Genomic DNA, 22,997 nt, shown 5'->3' with positions numbered 1-22,997 from the left:
TCTGCCTCTCTTAGAGGCGGCCACTTAAATTATGTGACATCACTGAGCCCCCACTTTTGTTAAGTACAGAACCCTGTACAGAACCCTGTAATTCTGCCAAAAACCACTAGAGGCTGGTTGCAAAAAGGAGCAGTTTCCCAATTATCCAGATGTTAAGAAGTCCAATTTTACATCCCAAAGCTGGTACAGTCTTGTTTATTTCTCTTCAAAATTTTATTTGGCATATGGGTGTATGCATTAAGAACCCTATGGAGCCTCAAATTTTAGTCTGTCCTGCCCAAATTTCTATTTTTTTTTTTTTTTTTTACAGTTTTGCAGAGTAAACTCCATTCGACATGCCTACCCCACTAGAGGCTTCATTTCTGCTATGCAGGAACCAATGGGTGGTGTCTGTGATTGCCCGTCCAGTTTTCTATAAATCTAAGGATATTTAGAGCAATTTTTCTTTTTCTTCTTTTTTCTTTTAAAAAGCATGTGTTTTGCATCCTGATTGGCTGTTGAGCTGGTCAATGAATCTCCTCCATGCTATGTCTCATGTACAGAATTTGTTCAGATGGCTATTTCTACATAAACAGATCTTTGTTTTCATTTCAATAATACTAAACATATTTTTCTGAGAGTTTGAAAAAGATAGAAGAGCGGGAAAATGTTTGCGTTTGTCAGAGAAAAGTGTATAAAGTATATAGTAAGGAGTTTCACAGCCATAAAACATCTGTAATCCTATTTACATATTTCATCTATTTTTTGTTTATTTTTAGAACATAACTCGCATGAACAAGGGAGCATCATTTGGATTTCTTCATGTATCAAGAAGATAGTGCTAGGAGTGCTAGCACATTCCACATTTTTGTAAGATTTTTGTTCCTCTTTGACAATCTGAAATCAAATAGTAAATAATCAGGTGTAGTCTCCAAATAACCCCTTAAGTGTTTTGTTAGTAACCTTAAAAGGTATTTTCAATGTAACTCAATAACTGCCTTATTTCAACAAAAGTATGTTGTTGATGCCAGAATATTTAGAAACGTCAGAGAATGCATTTTCCAAATGTAAAGAATTGTTGCAAGAACTGGTCTGGTGGATCAAAGTAGCAGATGAAAGGCAGTCAAATGTTTAAATAGTAAATTATGACGAAAGGTCTTATCAAGAGAAGGGGCTGGCCTGGTAGGGAGGCAGACCAGGAAATCAAACTCTCCACCCAGCTCCTGCAGAAGTGGAGAGGAAAAGAACCCGGATCCCAACAAGAACCCAGGCTAAAAGAGCCTTAAAGGTTAGACTGAGAGTTATTGCTCAGCTTTGGGAAGGAAGTTTTTGTCTGCTTCCTGTCTGGTGCCAGCTTGTCAGATTTGGCCCTTAGTCATGGGAGGACATCTGTGGTCCTGGACATGTGTGCGTCTTCTATGTGTCTATACTCTGCTCGGACGGCGGAAGCTTCGCCGTGTACATTGGACCATCTGAGATGCTTGACAGATGGAAAATCGCATGACTTTGTTCCACTGACCGCCTGATCTCATCCCCTGATCTCAGCATGCTTAGTCAGTAAAACAAGAATGCTGCACACACTTGTGTAATACCTGATTAATATTGTTATCATGGTTGTCAGAGTGAAGAAAGATCATTGACTGTTTATTAGAACTGGACTTGCTGTGGGGCAAATGTGGGGTACACCCCTGGACAGGTTGGCTGTCTGTCACATGACCCATGGGGCTGGAGCAATCGCGCCCGCTATGCCGGGCCCCCAGGAGGACGGCGTGCGGATGACAGGAGAGCAGTTGCGGCCTGGGTAGGCCGCGGCTGCTCGGACAATCTAGGGCTCCCTGAACTTTATAATGTTGTTCTTATTTGAAGGAGGCAATAGTAACAAGATTCTCTAATTTTTTTCTTATTTTTATTTTCCCCCTCTCAGACTAATGCAGGACAGCTAGTCTGCATAGAGCAGTGTTTTTCAACCTTTTTTGAGCCACGGCACACTTTAACCTTGACAAAAATCCCGCGGCATACCAGCATCCAAAAATATTAAAAATAAAAAAGGAAAAAATCATAGTCTGTATTGATCTACAGCCCCTTCGCAATCTCACGTGCATTATTGTGATAATTGTGGCAGAAAAAGCTGGAAGCTGCAGCTGTATTTCCTAAAAGATGTAATAAAAAGTTAAGTTAGAAGATTCAAAAACTGTTATATGCGTGTTCGTTGTGGTTTCAAGACGTTTAACAAAAAAGAATCATTGTGCGCTTAGACGTTGTCACTTTAACCCAATACATCATGGGAGATGTAGTGCAAACAGCCGTCGAACGCAAACAGACTCGCTTCTCTGAGCTTCATTGTTTTTATTACATGTTCCAAGGTCTGATACCGGATCCCATGGACAGCAACAAAGCTAAAGACAATCTTTATTTATTTTTGTTAGAACTGAGCGACTTTATGAGCAGAATCGGAACAAGGAAGTGAAGACTTTAACCACTTCTGATTGGTCAGACTGATGACGTATGATTAAGCCTCCAAGAATGATTGGTGGAGACAGTTAAAGGGGCGGGACTTTTCTGAAAACAGCCGACGCTACGGCTAAATCGCGGTACCGTCATTCTTGTCAAAATGTCTTTAATTTAATCAAATAAACACAAAGAAAAAAGTATTTTCATGATCTTTCATATTCTTAACTACTCAGTGTTTTATCAGGGACTGTTTGGATGAACAAAGAGCTGATATCCTGGAGATGGGAAATGTTTTTAGATCAGTTAATGAGGGTAATTTCTCACGGCACACTAGTGTGCTGCGGCACACTGGTTGAAAAACACTGGCATAGAGAGACGGAAACACTGCAGAAGCTCTCGCTGCATGAGTGAAACTCACCGTTCTGGGAAAGTCTCATATTGATGTCATAAATTCAGACATGGAGACGTCCCCCAACTCCATCTGGATGAAGCCCATCTGCTGGACTATTTAAACATGTAGTTGTAGAGTTAGATAACCTAATTCTTCTCTAAGAGTTCTGGTACATCGCCTGTCTGTCTTGGGAGAGGATCCCCCCTTCAAATATAACAAAATGAATAATAATTTAAACAACTATTTTCTACTTCTTTCAGCATCTATGTAGCTACTTGTTTAAACTATTGTTGAACAAATGTAGCATTGTCTCTCTTTTGTAAAAAACGGAGAAGTTGCTGCAAAACTTCAAAACATCACTATTATAAAAAGACATGTATAAGGACTATTTTTTAGGTTTGTTTATTTTCCTGTGTATTTTGCTGGTGCAACAGAGCCTTAGTCATTGGTTGTTGCTGTTTACAGTAAACGGAATTCTGTTGTGTCAAGGGCAGCTCAGGAAAAGGCTCCCGGCACTGAAACACATTGAGGAAAGAAAAATATGATGAAATAATAACGGCGGTTCTAAATTTAGCCTGAGCTGTGAGTAACAGTTCCATTGGAAGCTGTTTGACATTGCTGGGAGCCGCTGATGTGGCATGAAGAACTGCCCATCTGTGCTCCCTGTCTAAAAGAAAACAATGGGAAAGGTTTGATGAAAATAAGGCAACTATTATAAATCTATGTTTAAATTCAATAATTGTGATAAAAAAAAAAGTTTTTTCTATTATTAACATTTGTGCTTTTAAAAACACATATCAAAAATAAAAAATAGAAAAAACTATTCAGAGATTAAAAACACAATAGTTTGCAAATCCTGTTCTATAACTGCAGCTTTTCTGAGTCCCCTGACACTCGCTCTGAGGACACCTGAGCTCACTGTTCACTTTAGGAGACAGACTGGGATAGAATCACCCGGGGACTTTCCAGCACAAATCACCCAGAGCCCATTTTCATCAACATTTCCCTCAGAAGACCAAGAGTTTTCAGAACAATGTCACTGCCTGTCCAAGCCCTCCTCTATTTAATGTGTGGCCCCATAATCCACAGTTTTCAAACCCCATCGCTTTATCAGTTAATCTCCACACAAATATAAATGGACAGGCTTTATAATAGAACAGCGCTTTATCTGCCATTGCATTAGATTCAGCATTAGTATGACTTTTTTTCTCTTTTCAGACTAGGAACACATTTCCCAAAGGATAATATTCATGTGCTATTTTCTTCATTCAAAGTGATAAAGACATTTGTTTGAAAGTTTTTATTTATCTACTGTCAGCAAAATGGCCTTTAAGGCAGATTTTACTCAAGTCATTCGAAGGGTTCAAGCATATTCTATATTTGTCGACCTTTTCCTAAATGTTTATACTAAGGTTGTGTTCTATGGACTTTTAAGGAAACCTGAAGGCAGCATGACACACAATGTACAACATAGAAGAAAACTTTTATCTTGTTCTATTTCTTAAATAATTTGTAAATTCCACAAGATTATTTTTTTACGAGTTACATAAGCACTACTGTCCAATTAAGTGCACTTTAGATCAAGCGTGAATCCCAGTTCCAGCCCTTGGCTTTCCCGCCTACATGGGGATAGGGTAGTCCCAGTTCTCTTGAATGAAAGGGGTCAAGCTAGCAAACCCTTTCCGAAAAAAAAAGGCTTTAGAGCACCATAGAAATCAGTATGATTTTTTTAAATTCCTTAGAAACATTTAAAAGAATGTAGGAAAGCAAATGTCTTTTATTTCAACTATTTGACATTTTAGAATAGCATCTTTACAAGTTTAAACTTGGTTCCAAAACACGCGTTCCAGCAACCACTTCCAATGAAAAGCCTATGTAAATGCGGGTTTATGTGCATTTCGAGCTCACACAGTCGGCCGTGGTGAAGCGGTAGGGCATGTTCGATTCCCGTCTTGCACGTCCATGAGTCGAAGTGTCCTTGGGCAAGACACTGAACCCCACCTTGCCTCTGGTGGTAGGCGGGCGCCTGTGTTTGGCAGCGGAGCCGCCACCAGTGTCTGAATGTGTGAGTGAATGTGTGTGTGACTGGGTGAATGGGTCGTGACTGTAAAGCGCTTTGTCCTTGTAGGAAGAAAGGCGCTATATAAGTATACGCCATTTACCATTTACAGTCAAAAATTGTATTCATGCGTAGCTATAAACATTTTTTTAGTAGATTTTTGTGCTCTGCGTACAAAACATGTGCTAGTATCAGGTACCGAGGGTCCTGTGTGAAAACCGCATGATAAAAACTCAAATTTAGAGCATTCTCGAACCCCCATTTAATGCCCAGTGTGTACGGAAACTTCCTTTAATTTTTTTTTTTTCTCGTAGTTTTACGTTTTAGTAGCTTTTTGTATTTTAGGTACCAATTTGATCCATTTGGTTTAAGGTGGGAAAAAAAAGGAATTTTACAACTGTCAATATTCATGGATTTTGTTATACATCTCTTGGTCATCTTCTCAGTCTGTGAATAAGAGGGCAAAGTGGTATGAGGTTAATCCTATTCATCTTCAATTAATGTCAGACGCTCTCACATCTACAGCTACAGTGGTACAATAAATTTTACTTTCTTGTCTTCACTGTATGACTTTGTGACAGATGAAAAAAAAGATGTGGAATCCCATCAAACATACATTTTTGGTGTTTGATCTGAATTCCCTTCAATCTGCCCTTTAGAATAATTTCTCAAAAAAATGTAACAATCCATTGCTCTTTTATGTTTCAAAATAGTTCACATTTTTTCTTCCTTCTAAAACGAAATGTTTTCCCTTTTGTTTCAGATGTGGACTATATCACAAGGTCCTTTCTAGGGATTGAGTCTTTTGGGATCCAGCCTAACTGGATTGCTTATCTCCTTTATGTATAATAAAATGTTCCGTCAATATTAAAGCAGATGGTTTTTGCTAAAAGCCTCTCAGACCTCCCAGCAGTTCATGTATTCCCTGATGGCACAAGGACATTTCAGAAAGTGAAGATGTTTTATGCACAGCGCTGTGATACTCGATGGAGAGTGGACGAAAAAAGCTTTTCTGTCTAAAATCCTTTGAAAACATTTCATTGTTTGCGATTACTGGGGGGAAAAAACGGTTTAGTTTCCCCCAAATCCAAAAGGGAAAACGTTTGCATTTGAAAGAAAATGGCAAATGTCAGTGAGAAAGAGACTACTGACCAAAATGAACACCAAAACTCAACTACTGGATTGATGTGAAACCTTTAGGAATATGTACTAGGGACAACCAAGACAAACATTTTGGAATGAGCGTGCCAAGTTTAAGTCACAACTGCCCTTAAGGGTGGATGGGTATGGGCTGTCTCTGGGCAAAAAAATGGACAAACCTGCATGCAGGTGGCCCATAAGTGGGTAATCCCAAACGGTGACTAAGTTCGTACACATTTTTCTACGGGCATGCTACAAACCACAGGTTGTAATGAACGCTTAACACGTATATGGATGTATGGAACTGCAAGGCACACCTGTGCTCCCATTAAGACAGCGCTACCCAATCCTGATCCTCAAGATCTACCACCCTGCCATCTCTTCCTGCACTTCTTGCTGCTGATTATCTGGAAGGGTGTGGTCAGTCAATCCGAATAGGGAGACACCTGGGTCAGCAAATCAGCAGAATGCAAAAAAACAAACAAAAACAAATTCAAACTTCCTTAGAACAAAAGATATATATGATAAGTTGAAGTTTTTCCGAAGTAGAGGCCTAAAAACGCCTTTAAAACATGATAGTACAGAAGTCTTAATAGTCATTAAATATTGTTTTACTTGTTTTAGTGAATAGATTACATATTTTATTTTAATAAAAGTATTCATAAAAAATTGTTAAATCCCCTAACATCACCTGTTATGATGTTTTCCATGTCAGTCTGACATATTTGTATGTTAAAGTCTAAACAGAAAGGCCTCTACTCAACATTTTAAGGATAATTTTAAGTTTTATCTGTGTTTATGTTATCTTTGCACTTTTTCTATGCAGAGGTATGAGTCTTGTGTTGGACATATTTTATTTTAACAACAGGGGTTATGAATCTTCTGACAAACCAGAGGTATGTCTGAATAAACCCCTTTTGTTATCGAGGCCGAACTTCATTCATTTTAATCATATTTGAAAATCTTTAGTGTTGGACCGGACGGAAAAGGAAAAGAGGGAAGAAGAGAGAGGGATGGAGAGATGGAGAGTGATTATTTATGTTCTTCTAAAATGGTTGATGGAATGTAAAAAGAAGGAAGGAGAGTGACCAGCCAATCCTTTAAAAAGTAGGGCCAAGAAGGGAATTGAGATAAACCCGAAGTCTGTGTTCCCAGTTTTGAACAGCTTCTTCTGAATGAGATCATCCTTTCGAACCATTCTTGTATTTCATCTGGTTGTCTTTGTTAGTAAAGTTAAAATAGATGACAAATACTTTAAATTACAGTATATTGTCCAACAGATAGATATGATGATGGCTGCATTTATCTATCGACAACACATGCATGCTCAGCATGATGGAACCAGTGACTTGCATTAGCCATTGGAGGACATTTTCCCTATAATGACATTAGATCCTGTCATTTACTGTGGGCCAAATGAAAACATGATGTGATATAACCAGACAGAAGAGGCTTTTGTGAAGACAACCTCGAGCTCCCATTAAGATAATGTTAGGCTCTGAAAATAACAGAGCCAGAATGTTTTCAGTCTTAGCTGTGCAGCAGATTTCTGGGAGCAAAACAATTACGTTTTTTAATACAATGGTGTGCTTTACCCAACACACTCCTTACTCTGTTCGGCTCCAATCCACCACGAGTTTTCTATTTTTTTTTACTGATAAATTAATAATAATGATATAAAAAAGTTTAATCTTAAAAGAAAGTAGTCAAAAAGTGTGTCATCACTCTATTAAACCATTACTGCAATAAAATAATTCAAAATCTCCTTTTCCTTTTGGCTTTTCACTTTGTGGGTCGCCACAGCCAATAAGCTTCCTCTATCTATCATAGGTTTGCATCTTTATCACAAAGATTTTACGTCAGATGCCCTTCCTGACCCAACCCTCTGTATTTGGGGCTTGGGACCGGCACAATGAGACCCTGGCTTGGGCCCCATTGTGGCTTAATTAATAATATAATTCAAAATGCTTTAAAAAATAAACAAATACAACACAAATATTAAAAATATCCATCCGTTTTTGTTTGAAGTTATTTACCTGTGTTAAAATTAAAGTACAGTTTCAGTTCATCCTATTACATCCCTCCTTCTTCCCTCCACAGGAAGTCTGATGGAGGAGGGGATATTTTTAGTCTGCCGGCATATAGACAATAATGTCCCCAGTGGCTATGCTTTTACTAGCTTTTAACCTTTACTGCCAGTTTGTATGGCCAAATGTAAAGGTTATATGGATTTGCATGTCATCAAGAGGATTAAGGTAATTTATTTTATGTTATAGGTTGGGATCTCTCTTCAGGGAAAGTAGCCAAAATTAAAGGTACAGACTGGAAACCCTAGAGACAGTCATTTCTGAGAATTTCTGATGAATTGATAAATATAAAGACAACTTCTCGTGAAGTAGTTCCTTTTTTTGTTGTTGATAAACTGGGACTGTGGCCAGACCATGTTATTTGTTGCTTTACCTATTTTGTGCCACAAACTGAGTTCTAATCCTGCCTTGAGCCTTTTTATGTGTTGAGTTGGTTCCAGGGATTTATTTTGATGCCCTGAAATTGGCTTCACTCTGAGGGTTGTCTCCACTAAAAGCATTTCTGAGCAGTGGGATTAACCGTGTTGTCATCAGAATATAACAAGCACATACTGACCTTATGTAGAGCTGAGCGAGTAGAGCAATCCACGAGGAGATTTTACCACCTAATGGAAGCACAACTAAAAACAATGAATTTGACAAAATTTACTCAAACTGTTGGCGCGATCTGTCGATAGAAGGTTGTCCTCGCAAGGAGTGCTTATTAAAAAATTGCACCGATGCTTTTGCATGACAGAAAACTAGGTGAACAATCACTTTGATATTATTATGCAACGGGGATACATTAGCAAATAAATTGCTAGGAAAATTTAGTGCTGCCCAATTTTTTTATTTATTTTTTTAACACTTCACTGGATAGTACGATGAGATGCAATTAATGAGATTAACAAGAACCCTTGTGGATTAAACTCTACTAAAAATAAACATAATGCATATTAAATGCACATTTGCACTAAATATATTCACATAATAACCATCCAAACAGATCAGGGCATTGTTTTTGTCTAATGAAAATGTAAAACTAAGTAGGACGAGAATTTTGGGTCACTAAAAATAATTTGATGGGTTGTGTCTTACATAAATATCTGGAATTAGATGCATCCAAGTCATCTCCCAAAAATGTTGGACTAAGTTTTTTACAAAGTTAAAGCAAGCTCAATAGATGTTGTAAAACTATTTATTATTTTAAGTACTATCAAAGAATGTACAGAAAGAAAGAAAATGCAACATTGATTCTACACACAATTTGAACTGCCCTAGTCATTTATGCATTACAAATTATCCATCACCATATTCTCATTGGGCTTTCCAAAATGAATATGTGAACAAACATCATAGATGCAAGTATTGTAAAGAAAAAATACATAGATACATTTGTAAAAAGATACTTTTTTGTCAGTTAGTTCTAAAAGTGACATTTGTACGAGATTGGACTGTCACACAAACATTTAATATTCCACTCCAATCATCTTTTGATCTGTTTTAAAGCGTTCCCATTGTTTTTTTTTTTAAATTATAATTATGCTGTTACATAGATTCTGCAGAGTAGCAGTAGTTTTTTAAGAAATCTGCCACTGAGTTTTTGGCGGGACCATTGGCACAGAGCAAGGCCGCCCCATGTCCTGTCATTCATACGTTCACATGCTCTCCTCGCTTACAGCCCCTCACAACCCCAAGCGATGCAACGAAAATGGCGAGCAATATCAGAGCTATCCAGCCATACAGTTTTGAGCCAGATGCCAGCTCAGACAAGGAAGACAAAGACGTACATGGATGTATTTATCTACAAGTGCATGCATTAGAATAGAACGGATCAGGGAGCTTGTGGCTTACCAATTGTAGGTTCTATGTCACTGATAAAAGCTTTTTACTGGTACATTTTTGTATGTGGTCCTGATTCACAACGATTGGAATAAAGAAATACTAAGAAATTTTATTTTAAGCTTAGTTTTCTTTAAATATTTCCATCATGAGATTAATGTCATAAGAAGATGTTAAAAACACCATTTTCCTTTGATAAGGTCTTTAATACAAAGACTCTGTGGTGAAAGGATCAACAGATGTGAGGGAAAGATGGAAGCAGACTATTGAAGGCCTGATAAATTCAGCAACAAGTAGCCAAAATCAGTAAGGATGAAGTGGGGAAGACATTGATGATCATTAATATTTATTTACTTACTTAAATATATGCTTGCTTACTTTCTTATTTTCTTCCTTATTAGAAATGTTTGGTTTTTTTTTGCTTTTTTTTTTTTGCGAATACGCTTATTTCTTTTAATTCTGTAACAATGCTGTTTGTAAAAATTTAGGTTTAGACCTAATTGATAATCTTCATCTAAAGACCGTTTTTTTAATTTTGCATTGTGTCATTTATTCTTTTACCACTGTTTATGATGTATATTTTTGGTTTTACTCTTAACTTTTAAAAATACAGATACTACGAACTTTATTGAACTAATGCATATTTTTGTTGTATCAGTTCAAAAAAAATATATGCATTTTAAAAAGCTGATGGAGAGTGGAAAGGCAGTTGGTCTTTATATCAAAGGATATACTGGAGGTGGCTGTTTAAAAAGATCTTGCAGAGTGAGAGGATGCTTGAGGAACTGGGAGGTCTACTCAAATGTACGTATTTCTAAGAAAAAGGGAGATGTGGAGAGGAAAAGAGCTAATTGGTCACACAATGATGCTTTGGAAAAGAGATGGGAGACTATACTGAAGTCAGAAGTGGACATTTGTGAACAACAGTATGGTTATACGCCAAGAGAAAGAACAACAGATCAAATATTTACTTTGAAGATACTTCTGGATAAATGCACTACTCAGAAAGAGCTAAATTGTGTTTTTGTAAATTTAGTGGGGCCGTGGTGCAAAGGGTAGAGTGTTCGACTTTTGATTTGAAGATTTTAGGTCCGGTTCCGACCAAAGTGTCCTTGGCAAAGACACTAAACCCCACAATGCTCCTGGTTGTTATTGGTTGGTACCTGTGTTTGGCAGGGGAGCCGCCATCAGTGTATGAATGTGGGAATGGGACTGTGATTGTAAAGCGCTTGGGATTTCTACAAAGGTGGTAAAAAACGCTAATTCAGTACAAGCCATCTAGCATGAGCTGTAGATCTAACTAAGGAACTCTAGAGTGAAAGAGAAAAACGCTGGAGTTGTGTTGAGGACATGAATGAGAGTTGTATGATGGTGGTGAGGTGTGAATGACTAAGAAAATATTTTTTTTTGTTTTTGTTTTACTTTTTAGATGTATCTACATGTTAATTTGACAAATGGTCTACGGCTTTGCTCAAAAGTGACCCTGCTCAAAATGATTTTTAATTTTTTGGTTTTAATTGGTCTATTTCCTATTTAAGATGCATTACCTAATGTTTTGTTAGAGCTCTTATTTGAGCAAAATTAGGGAGAACTTTTTTTTAACAATATAAAGTTCACTATATAAAAGAATTGACTGATTTTTTAAAATTAAGATGTTTTCTAAACTCTTTGATGAAATTAACAAAATAAAAAAATCTCTATTTTTTCATGAGATATAGATAGTATTTTATCCATTAGATAATTTTAGTAAGTGTTTAGGAAAGGAAGGGTTCTAACTGTCTCAAATTTGATCCATACATTTTTAAAATGGTGGAACTGTATTATAAAGAATTAATTATCAACGAATTTTCCAACAGCAAGAGGTCATTTAAAAAAAAAAAATACACAAGTTATTTTCACCATAAAGTTTAGAGTATTAGCAAAACCTTTCCTGCCAAAAATGCAGGGTTTTAAAGGGTTAATTTGTTTTGGTTGTAAGACCTTGCGCTTTCCAGACTTTTATGTTTCACAATAAAAGAACCGTCAAGTTGAGCACAGTTCACTAAGTAACTGCAAGGAGGTTGGGGCAATTTTACTTTGTCCATCCTTATGGATTTCTTTTATTATTATTTAAATTGCAGTTTTCAAAAATAATCTGAAGCCAGTTAGGTTGTAAGGACGAAAGGTTAATACACATCTATGAATCTAAGACCACAATCTCATTGCATTGCATTGCACAGGACGCACATAGGACACTAACTGCTAACAAGAAGACAACATAGACTGAGAGTAGAGTGGTAATTGACATCCAGGTGGATATTGTTTTGCCATAAATTGCAGTAAAACTTGAGGTCCCTCAGCTAAAGGAGCATTTTATCTGTGCCATCAGTGCTTGCTTCTGATTGCAAAAAACAAAAATGTTGAATTACTTAACACACCTCCTCCGGCTTAAAAGAAAGAAATTACACCAACAAAGTTGTGCAAAGGTTCGGTAAAAGTTTGTTAAACAACAAAAAAAGTTTATTATTGTGATGCTTCTTAATAAAAATTTTCTGTGCAATAAAGCAGTTTTTTCCTGTAATCTTGTGACATTGTTTATAGTAATAGATCAGTAAGCAAAGAGTACATGTGGTTATGCCCTTTCAGTGCTTAAATGAAAAAAAGGGGGGGACAAACCTTTCATGGTAAGTTAAAGGTGTGAACAGGTGAGAAAAGAAAAGAAAGGAAAGGGAAGGAAACAGAGGAACATCTCCAAAGCAGGTGGTTCTTGTGTGTGCTTTAGAGCCTCCCCCTCCATATTTGATGGCTCTACAGTGAGTGACATTTACTGGACAGAAAAGCCTTCAGAGCAACGGTTTTAGGGGAGGGTAGGTGGCTGGTTGGGAGCTGATATTCAATAGTGCTCCCAGGAAATGGAACTGCAAGCGTGCGTGGATGAAAACAATCACTTTGGCAGAATCGTGGCCATGCGGTGTAAACCGACATTAAGCAGAACAAGAATTGAAGTCTACTTCTGCACCATGCACTCATTTATTGCCTTCTTCTATCGGTAATCACAATGTTCACTAACAGTTTTTGTAGAACACTCATCTGCCCTGAGAATCATTAGCTACAGCAAAGACCAAAACAAGAGCTCAGTGTCCAACAGAATTACATAACACTGTCATCCAGTAAATGAATATGGATCTTTTACCTTGAGTCTGATGTGTGAGAGATGAGGTGGACTCTTTCTGCTCTTCCTCTATTACCACTGCCTATCCCCCAAAGTGCGTTTTGCTAAAGCCAGACGCAGCCTCCGTCTAGCCAATGCTGTGTATTTGTATGAAATTGTACAGCTCAGGACTGAAGATATCTCGTGTTTCTGATGCCAGTGAGTGGGAGCTACACGCGGCACTCTCATTGGTGTGAAATCAGAGGGGGGGAGGGGGAGTGCAGCGGAGATGGATGGAAGCTGAGAGAAGGGGGGGTCATCAGAGAGATGGAGGGAAGAGAGCCTTGTTTGTGCAGGGAAATCTCCAAGGACAACCCTGAGCACATCTGTGGGGTGGAGAAGCAGTGCTCAGTGATGCTGTGTTTGAGGATGGAAATGTGGAGGAGTGGAGTGAAAGAGAGGCAGGGGTGATGGAGAAGGTCTACTTTGAGGATGTAGAATCAGATCTTTTTAATTACATTTTGTAATTAATCTGAAGGAGATCTGACAGAAATTATTTAAACACAGGTAAAATACCTATTAATGAATTAAATATACAACACGTTATGACATGGTTCAATAGTTACAGAAATGTTGGGACTTTTGAACAAAGGTTGTTAAAACAAGTATTGTCCTTTATTCAATATTTGGATTTATTAAACTAAATTTATTGGGATAAAAACAAAAAATGAAATCTGCCAAAAATAAACCCCATCAGCCCTGATTATCCATGACATTGGCTATCGTGTTTTTGTGGCATTTTACTGGTAATCGAAGAATCGTTAAATGATTAGGCTTGAAATTACATTTCTGATCCATGTACGTCTTCGTTTTCTTCATCCTAGCTGGCTCAAAACTGTATGGCTGGATAGCTCCAACATTGCTCGCCATTTGTGTTGCACCAGTATTGTTAAGCAGGAGCATGTATAAACAGATGGATGATAGGAAGTAGGGGAGTGATTACTCTCTGCCATTGAAGCTCCTTATTGGCTAAACACACCTGATCCAAGTAATCAGCAGCAGAAAATGCAGGATTTCTGGAAAACCAGCAGGATGCTGACCCTACTGGCCTGGAGTTGGACACCCCTGATCCAGAAGATCATTAAAAGAACTGAAGAAATCATGATTTCAAAGAAAGATAGAAAAAACTTGATTACTGGTTCAGGTAAGAACAAAAACTGCTGAGCAAAAAACACAAAAACTGATCTTAAATTTGGCAAAGACATTGTTGAATAATCTGTGGACCATTGAGAAAAAAAAGACCTTTTAAAAATAGTATTTCAAAATAATCATCTTAACCCTTCATGCTGTATGACGCTGAGTGGAAATGTACCATTTAATCCAGGACTCCACAAATTTAGCATCATCTTGCAGGGAAAAATCAATGAAAGAAATGTTTGTATATAATTGGAAATAAAGTCAGGCATGAAGGGATGAACATTCAGATACAGGGATGATGGCACAATGACGTTGTTCTGATGGAGCTATGAATTGTAGAAATCACGAGTTCTGCTAGAATTGGTGGCAAAATCCATGTTTAAATTCCCCTTCAAATGTTGTAAAAGGCATTTATAAAAAACTTTTGCAAATGGCCAGTTTTTATGTTAGACTAAAATCTAATCAATTAGCTGTGCCAGACTTTAAACAGGATGTTTGATTTGTTACATGTAATAGACTCATTGTATATTGTTCCCTTAGTATATTGTGGTTCACCTTTCAGCAGGTTTTTTTAGTGCTTTGCAATTGTGCATCCTTTTTCCTTTTAACCCTTGTGCTATTTTAGATGACCCCACCCTTACTTTGATGTGTTATTCCTACTATGACAAAGGGGGAAATATTTCATGTAATCCATGGACACCAGTGAAGATCACAAATCATTGAAAAAAAAGGTTCAGAGCACTGTCTAGTGGGTCTAGATGACCCAACTCCCAACGGTAAAGTGCCTATGATAGCACCAGGGTTACATAGTGCACTGTGTTCTGCATCCTGATTGACTCGAAACCTTGACAATCAATCTCCTTCGTGGCATGTCTCCTGTACAGATACCTATATTCTATGACACTGGACATATTTTTCCATGAAGGTTTGATCTTCGAGAGTTTAAAGAGAGAAAAGTATTTATGAGAAAAGTTTTTAAAGTGTGTAATGAGGCATTGTAAAGCCTTAAAACATCTATAATCCTACTTTGCAGATTTCACCTATATTTTTAGAACATAACCCCAGCAATAAATGAGGGAGTACTCTATAACATGTCTAGTTACAATCTTTGCGTTACTATATTTTTCAACTGTCTCATGTTTGTATTGTCTTAAAATTTATACAAATGAAAAAAAAAAGTATTTTTGAATAGTTATTGTATTTTTTTAATTAAATCTTGTTCTTTTTGCTTTTAAAGTACGTCTCAAATAAAATATTACCATCATCATATTTGTGGTTGTTTAAGGGTGACTGAAGTTTTTTCTTTTTTTTTTTTTCAAAGAACAAATCTAAAGAAGACTTTTTAGATGTTAAATCATTTTTAGATGTTTGAATGATGAAGGAATATGCAGATGCACTTAAAACAATCTGATCTCTTTGCATAGTATACTGTATCTTGGTCTTTTTAATATTTGTCTATGGCTGCATCCTTCAAGTGGAACCATTCAGTAGACACCAAAAATGCTCAAACACTGCATCTGATATTTCATCATAATAACTTCATGTTTCTCAAAGCCTACATTTGGTGTCTTAGTGCAGATGGCACCAATGCATTTAAGCTGTATGCATGCAGCACTGCTGCAAATGATCTCAGACCCTTTGTCTGTCATGATGCTCAAAGCAATATTGCAAATGCTGAAAGACAAGGCGCCCATTACCACCTTCATTGTTTGCACCACAAAAGAGCGTGGCAGACATCGTATGACAAGCGGAGACACAATTTACATCTCGTTGCAATCTGCAGAGGGAGATGTGCAGGAAAGTGGTGAGGAGGCGGTCCAGCAGCGATCATTGGTGAGACTGAATAGATAACCAAGTGTTACATAAAAATCACACGCACAACCTTGCCAGATCACTGCCCACACATGTCTTCTTCTCTCCCTCCTCCTCCTCGCTGACTGCATTACAGCCACTGAAGGAAACTTTTCAAAATATTTTACTCAGAGGTGCAGTAAGGTCTTTTCTGTATGCCATGATCAAAGATTTGAAATGAAGTACTGTGAAGCATCGAATAACCTCCTGTTTGTACCACATGAAGCGTCATCTTTCACTACAAACCTTGAGCAAAGAAAGCAAGGCTCATGCGTCACTTTTTCAGTTACAAGTGATATTATTCATTCTCTGTACATTGGAGTCATTTAGTGTTTTTAACACTAGTCTGCACAAATTCCCATTTAAAAGCTCTTTTCAAATGTCAGTACTGCAACAAAGAGAGCGATGAAGAGTCCTCGCCTGCACAGCTGACCGGGATGGCTGTCCTTCACGAAGCTGCAGCTTTGTGTGTCAGAAGTCTCCTCTTTTGTCTCGCTGGATGACTAACCAGGAGGCTGAAGTTATTGCATTTTCCATTTCGTCTTCATCATCATCTTTCCACGTAGTCCTGTACTCAGGTTGGCATTTCCAACATTTTGAAGGTCAGTAATTTAGCGATGACAATTCACTGGCTCTGAAATAAAATGTTATCCCTTTGATTTGGGTCATACTCTTGGATTTATCTGGATTCAAAACCAACAAAGGAAGAGTTTTTTTTATTTTTTTAATCGCAACAGGATTTATTTTCCACTTGTAAGTTATTTTCCCTTCTTTGAAAATATTCTGCACAATGACATTTTTTTTCTTGTGCAATTATTAAAGAAGTGATGTCAAATTATCATGTTAGTTTTAATTCAATAATTACAGACAATTTAGCACTTTAGTTTTTTGTCTGTTGATCTGTTTTCATATATTTAAGTATTATCTATTATGATAAGGTGTCTGTTATCAGTAATGAAGAAACAACAGAGGCCTGAACTGCGTTGGACGGATGTTACCGCAGAGTCCATTTATTTTTGATAATGAATCATCCTGCTGGTAGCTTGGTCATTTACAAAAAAATGAATATTAAATCAAGTATTATTAGTATGTCAATAGTATTCTTCTCATTTTGTTCTCTCATTTTATTTTCAGTACATTCCATTAAAAACAGATTTCCATCATTTAAAATAGGTATGTAAATAAAGTTTATTGGAAAAAAAATGTATAAAAGTATTTTATGTCTTAGCTACAAGTGTACATGAAAACTAATGTCATCTCCCTTGTGTTAGAGCTACAATGGGCTGCTAACACTGTAATTTATTTTTGTTTGGCTGTTTAAAACTGTCATGGTAGCAATAAATGAAGATGGTCTCCAGGAGAGCTGGCAGTGTCACAAAAGTGTCTCTACCCATAAAACAACACAGTTTTACATGTTTACTTCTGTAAGCTGTGTGAGACAAAAAGAGAAGTGTTGCCCAAGCAGGTCACCTCAGGCTTTAGATCCACATTTCTTATCAAATATCTTTCCCAGATTAGTTTTTGTTAGAGAAATATGTTTAAAAGTTCTGACAGTAAGACCAGAAAAGTAGAAAAAAAAGCTGCGTAAATCTTTACAGTTAGACACGGAATGTGTTAAGTTCAAAAGTCTTTTCAATCTTGCATACTTGAAATGGGTAAAATGTTGATATTAGCCCTTGGTGTGAAGACTTTGACATGTATTACTAGTTGCAGTTTATAATTTTTATTTATAGAGATTTATTTATTTGTTGGAGAAAGCCGACAGGCTAAATGTCAAAATGTCAGCTGATGTCTGTGGGCATAGCAGCTCAGGGGCTAATTGAAAATATGGATAAATAAAGGACCATCATTGTCATGGAAAATTAAATATTCAGTTGTCAAAAAATATGAATCAGTGTAAAAAGATACAATAGGGAAAAAAAAGTGCCAAAAACATAATTTTGTTTTCATTTCTGATTAAAATTCAACAAGGTATTTGTTTTCGTTGTTGTTTTTGGACACTCGGGTGAAGAGAGGGGTGGAGCTCTCCACAGATCACTACTTGGTGGTGAGTTGGATTCGCTGGCGGGGAAGGAGGCCGGAAAGACTAGGAAGACCCAAACGTACTGTGAGGGTCTGCCGGGAACGTCTGGCTGAGCCCTCCGTTAGGGAAGTCTTTAACTCCCACATCCGGGAGAACTTCAAACAGGTACGGAGGGAGGTTGGGGACATTGAGTCCGAGTGGACCATGTTTTCCACTTCCATTGTCTCTGCTGCTGCTCGGAGCAGTGGTCGCAAGGTCTCTGGTGCCTGTCAGGGCAGTAACCCCCGAACCCGGTGGTGGACACCAGAAGTAAGGGATGCCGTCAAGCTGAACAAAGAGTCCTACCAGGTATGGCTGGGTTGTGGGACTCCAGAGGCAGCTGACAGGTATCGGCAGTCTGAGCGAGCTGCGGCCCGTACCGTTGCGGAGGCGAAAACTCGGGTCTGGGAGGAGTTCGGAGAGGCGATGGAGAAGGACTATCGGTTGGCCTCGAAGAAATTCTGGCAAACCGTCCGGCGCCTCAGGGGGGAAAGCAGTTCTCCATAGGCACAGTTTTAAGTGCAGGAGGGGGGCTGTTGACCTCGACTGGGGACATTGTCGGGCGGTGGAAGGAATACTTTGAGGATCTCCTCAATCCCACTGACACACCTTCTTTTGAAGAAGCAGAGAATTAGGACTTTGGGGTGGGCCAGTCTATTACCCGGGCTGAAGTCACCGAGGTAGTCAACGAGCTCCTCGGTGGCAGGGCCCCGGGAGTGGATGAGGTCCGCCCTGAGTACCTCAAGTCTCTGGATGCTGTGGGACTGTCTTGGCTGACACGTCTCTGCAGCATCACGTGGCAGTCGGGAACTGTACCACTGGACTAGCAGACAGGGTGGTGGTTCCCCTCTTTAAGAAGGGGGACCGGAGGGTGTGTTCCAACTACTGGGGAATTACACTCCCCAGCCTCCCTGGGAAAGTCTATGCCAGGGTACTGGAGAGGAGAGTCCGTCCGATAGTCGAACCTCGGATTCAGGAACAACAGTGCGGTTTCCGTCCTGGTCGTGGAACAGTGGACCAGCTCTACACCCTATCTGGGGTGCTGGAGGGATTGTGGGAGTTCGCTCATCCAGTCCATATGTGTTTTGTGGATTTGGAGAAGGCGTTCGACCGCGTCCCCCGTGGTATCCTGTGGGGGGTGCTCTGGGAGTATGGGGTCCGGGGAGCCTTACTAAGGGCTGTCCGGTCTCTGTATGACCAGAGTAGGAGCTTGGTTCGCATGGCCGGCAGTAAGTCAGACCTGTTCCCGGTCCACGTTGGACTCTGGCAGGGCTGCCCTGTATCACCAGTTCTGTTCATAGTTTTTATGGACAGAATTTCTAGGCGCAGCCAGGGGCCAGAGGGGATCTGGTTTGGAGACCACAGGATTTCCTCTCTGCTTTTTGCGGATGATGTTGTCCTGTTGGCTTCATCGAGCCAGGACCTCCAGCGTGCATTGGGGTGGTTTGCGGCCGAGTGTGAAGCGGCTGGGATGAGGGTCAGCACCGCTAAATCCGAGGCCATGGTTCTTGACCGGAGAAAGGTAGCTTGCCATCTCTCGGTGGGTGGAGTATCCTTACCCCAGGTGGAGGAGTTTAATTATCCGGGGGTCTTGTTCACGAGTGAGGGAAGACCGGAGCGTGAGATTGACAGGCGGATCGGAGCGGCGTCCGTAGTCATGCGGTCGCTGTATCGGTCCGTTGTGGTGAAGAGAGAGCTGAGCCGAAAAGCAAAGCTCTCAATTTACCGGTCGATCTTCGTTCCAATACTCACCTATGGTCATGAGCTATGGGTCATGACCGAAAGAACAAGGTCCCGAATACAAGCGGCTGAAATGAGCTTCCTCCGTAGGGTGGCGGGGCGCTCCCTTAGAGATAGGGTGAGAAGCTCGGTCACCCGCGGAGGGCTCGGAGTAGAACCGCTTCTCCTCCACATCGAAAGGAGCCAGTTGAGGTGGCTCGGGCATCTAGTCCGGATGCCTCCTGGACGCCTCCCTGGAGAGGTGTTCCGGGCATGTCCCACTGGGCGGAGGCCCCGGGGAAGACCCAGGACACGCTGGAGAGACTACGTCTCTCGGCTGGCCTGGGAACGCCTCGGGGTTCCCCCAGAGGAGCTGGAGGAAGTGGCTGGGGCGAAGCTGCCCCCGCGACCCGGATAAGTGGAGGAAGATGGATGGATGGATGGATGGATGTTGTTTTTGTTTATTCATTAAATTTTATAATGGAATAACCTCTATATGAGTATCAAGTAAAACGATTGTTGGTGAATTTTTAGAATCTGTTAATTTGATTGATGACTTTAAAATCTGTCTAATTTGTTCTCATAATTAAAGAGGGAACAAAAAAGAAATTGTTTCATGCATACAGAATGCCAGCCATCTATAGAAACACTGACAGTTCTATAAATATCTGTGTCATCTGCAAAGTGTTGATACATGGCAGTTAAGCAGCTTGACTTGAGGTCATTTAGAAAACAGAAACGGAAAACCTCTGAAAATGCCACATATACAAACGAGTTTTGAAATATTTCACCTTTGACAATGACAGTTACCTCTTTTAGTCACTTCATAAGTCCATTTAAAGAGGATTTGGTTTAAAAGCTTCAAATCTATCTATCTATCTATCTATCTATCTATCTATCTATCTATCTATCTATCTATCTATCTATCTATCTATCTATCTATCTATCTATCTATCTATCTATCTATCTATCTATCTATCTATCTATCTATCTATCTACATTTCATATGAAATTTAAAACAAGTTAAAATTTCTAGGCTTAGATTGGAAAAGAAACACGTTTTATTAACCCTCGTGTCTGAAAAACAGAAGTTCATGGGTGATAAAACCCTCTACAAACTCTCAAACATATATATGTTATTGCAAACCAGTCACTGTTATATCTGTAAACAGGCGTGGTCCACTCAGATTTTCCAAGATGGCCTCACAAATCAACATAAAGCGGGAGTGATGTCATGTTTACTGACAATGAAAGTGACTCAGTTTCCCTGTCTTTATTTTGTGTGACTTATTTGTCAAACACAACATACAGGTTAGTTGTGACTAATGTGTAGTTTAAAGCAACACAACCTCCACTTCCGATTATTCTGCAGATCAGGAATCAGGTACTCATGAAAATTATATTTAGTACCCCAAATAATCTAGACCAGTGTTTTTCAACCAGTGTGCCACAATAAACTATTGTGACATGGGAAATAATCAGGTGTATCATGGGAAATTATTCAATTTTACCTAATTGGTCAAAAAAACTTTTACCTTTGCCAGGGGTTATGTGTTCATTCAAATAGGCCTAGATTTCACATTGCGTAGGTAGAAAAATGAAAGATCAAAAATACTTTTTTCTTTGTTTATTTGATTCCTTTGCAATACAGATAAGAATGGCAGTATATTAGTAACCCTGTAGATCCCACTATATCAAAGAGTTGACAGAAAATTATTAATTTTTAATTAACAGGTTTTTAAAAGCCTGTGATGAAACCTACAGAAAAACATGTATTGATTTTTTTTATTAGATCAAATGCACCCTCTGTACCCACTGTCTTAAATTTGATTCACACATTTTTTAACATGTATTAAGAATTAATTATTAACAAATTTGGAATTCTTTCACAACGACAGTTATTAAAGAATTAAACAACAGATGAGTTATTCTCACCATAACATTTTGAAAAATTTGAAATATTTTTTTTTTCTTTTTTGTGTGTGGAAATGACCAGGAAAGCTCTTCCACTGCCTCTGATATTCCCCAAAACACAACTTGAACCTTTAAATGGAGGTTTTAAAGACTGGTGAGAAGCATGTTCTGCTTTTTCCTCTTCTCAACAAACATCTAATGATTCTAGTAACTCAACCTCTCCCACAGGCTGGAGTCTCAGTTGTTACTACAGGCAATGAGGAGAGAAGTTCATTCAAAAAACAGGTTTCTTTTTCTAGAATACTTAAACTTTTCTATTGTTATGAAACTAGTGTAAATTAAAACCAAATAATTCCTTTACATTGCTACATGCATATCTGTTAATGTGGTATGTGTTTGTGACCAGTCCCTACAAGAAAGTCAAGACCAGACACACACATTTAAAATGTATACCTGATGACAAGCTTACACTGGAAATTACTATTTTTCATTTATACTAACATATCTAGTAAAAATAAACTCAGGAAGACGTTTCCTTGGAATTCCCCATTTTTCTTTTGGTACATGTGAGTCTATAGTTACATCTAACATTCATTAGATCGCTGTCTGTTATGCCATGTTCAGACCGGGCATGTGACGTGCATTCTTGAACACTGGATAAGGAGGGAGGGGCCTCTTCTTTTTTCTTTTTCTACTGAATAATTATCACATGTCTGCCACCTAGAGTTGGAAGAGGGTTAGAGTGAAATGTTGAAGCGGTGGAAATCTCACAAATCTTTCTCCAGCCTTTTTCTTTCACAGCTCTATTCCGATATATGAAAGACTTAGTTCCATAGAATTCCGGCTGGGCAAAAACCACAATTATTAATTTCTTCTTTATGATAAATTTTGAAATGGTTGGCAATTTCATGATTTAAAAGGAAACCATCAATAAGTCCTAACCACAAATTCAAGTCCCTGAATGATCAAAGTTTAACTGGTTTAACTTTCAATGTGCATACAATAGCCATGGGTTTGGTACGTAAAGCCTGAAAACGGTCGTAAAAACGGTCGTATAAACGGTCGTAAAACTTGCGTAGCAACGTTTAAACAAGAGAGTTTTGAATGCAGAAACCTGACACGAATGCTTACACCAACTTTTTATTGAAAGTGGTGAAGATTAATTTTGAATACCTAGGTATTTTATTTAAAGCTTT

The 22,997-nt window shown here is 38.6% G+C and overlaps 1 protein-coding gene across 2 annotated transcripts in view; it reads right to left on the bottom strand.

Annotated features, from left to right (window-relative positions):
- LOC101157608 (regulator of G-protein signaling 8) overlaps positions 1 to 13,329 on the bottom strand; it is a 31,389-nt gene extending 18,060 nt beyond the window's left edge. The window contains exons 1-2 of one of the 2 annotated variants that reach the window (XM_020702538.2): positions 13,101 to 13,293; positions 8,664 to 8,712 (exon numbers count right to left, since the gene is read on the bottom strand). The gene's annotated coding sequence lies outside the window, so the exon portion shown is untranslated. Of the gene's footprint in view, positions 1 to 8,663; positions 8,713 to 13,100 lie in introns of both variants that reach the window. The other variant, XM_004068106.3, reaches the window with a different exon arrangement.
- Positions 13,330 to 22,997: the final 9,668 nt, after the last annotated feature.

This window comes from Oryzias latipes, chromosome 4 (genome assembly GCF_002234675.1).
Source record: "Oryzias latipes chromosome 4, ASM223467v1".
Classification (NCBI taxonomy): Eukaryota; Metazoa; Chordata; class Actinopteri; order Beloniformes; family Adrianichthyidae; genus Oryzias; species Oryzias latipes.
Note: the sequence above shows the minus strand (reverse complement) of the source record. Positions and strands in the feature narration are given on the sequence as shown.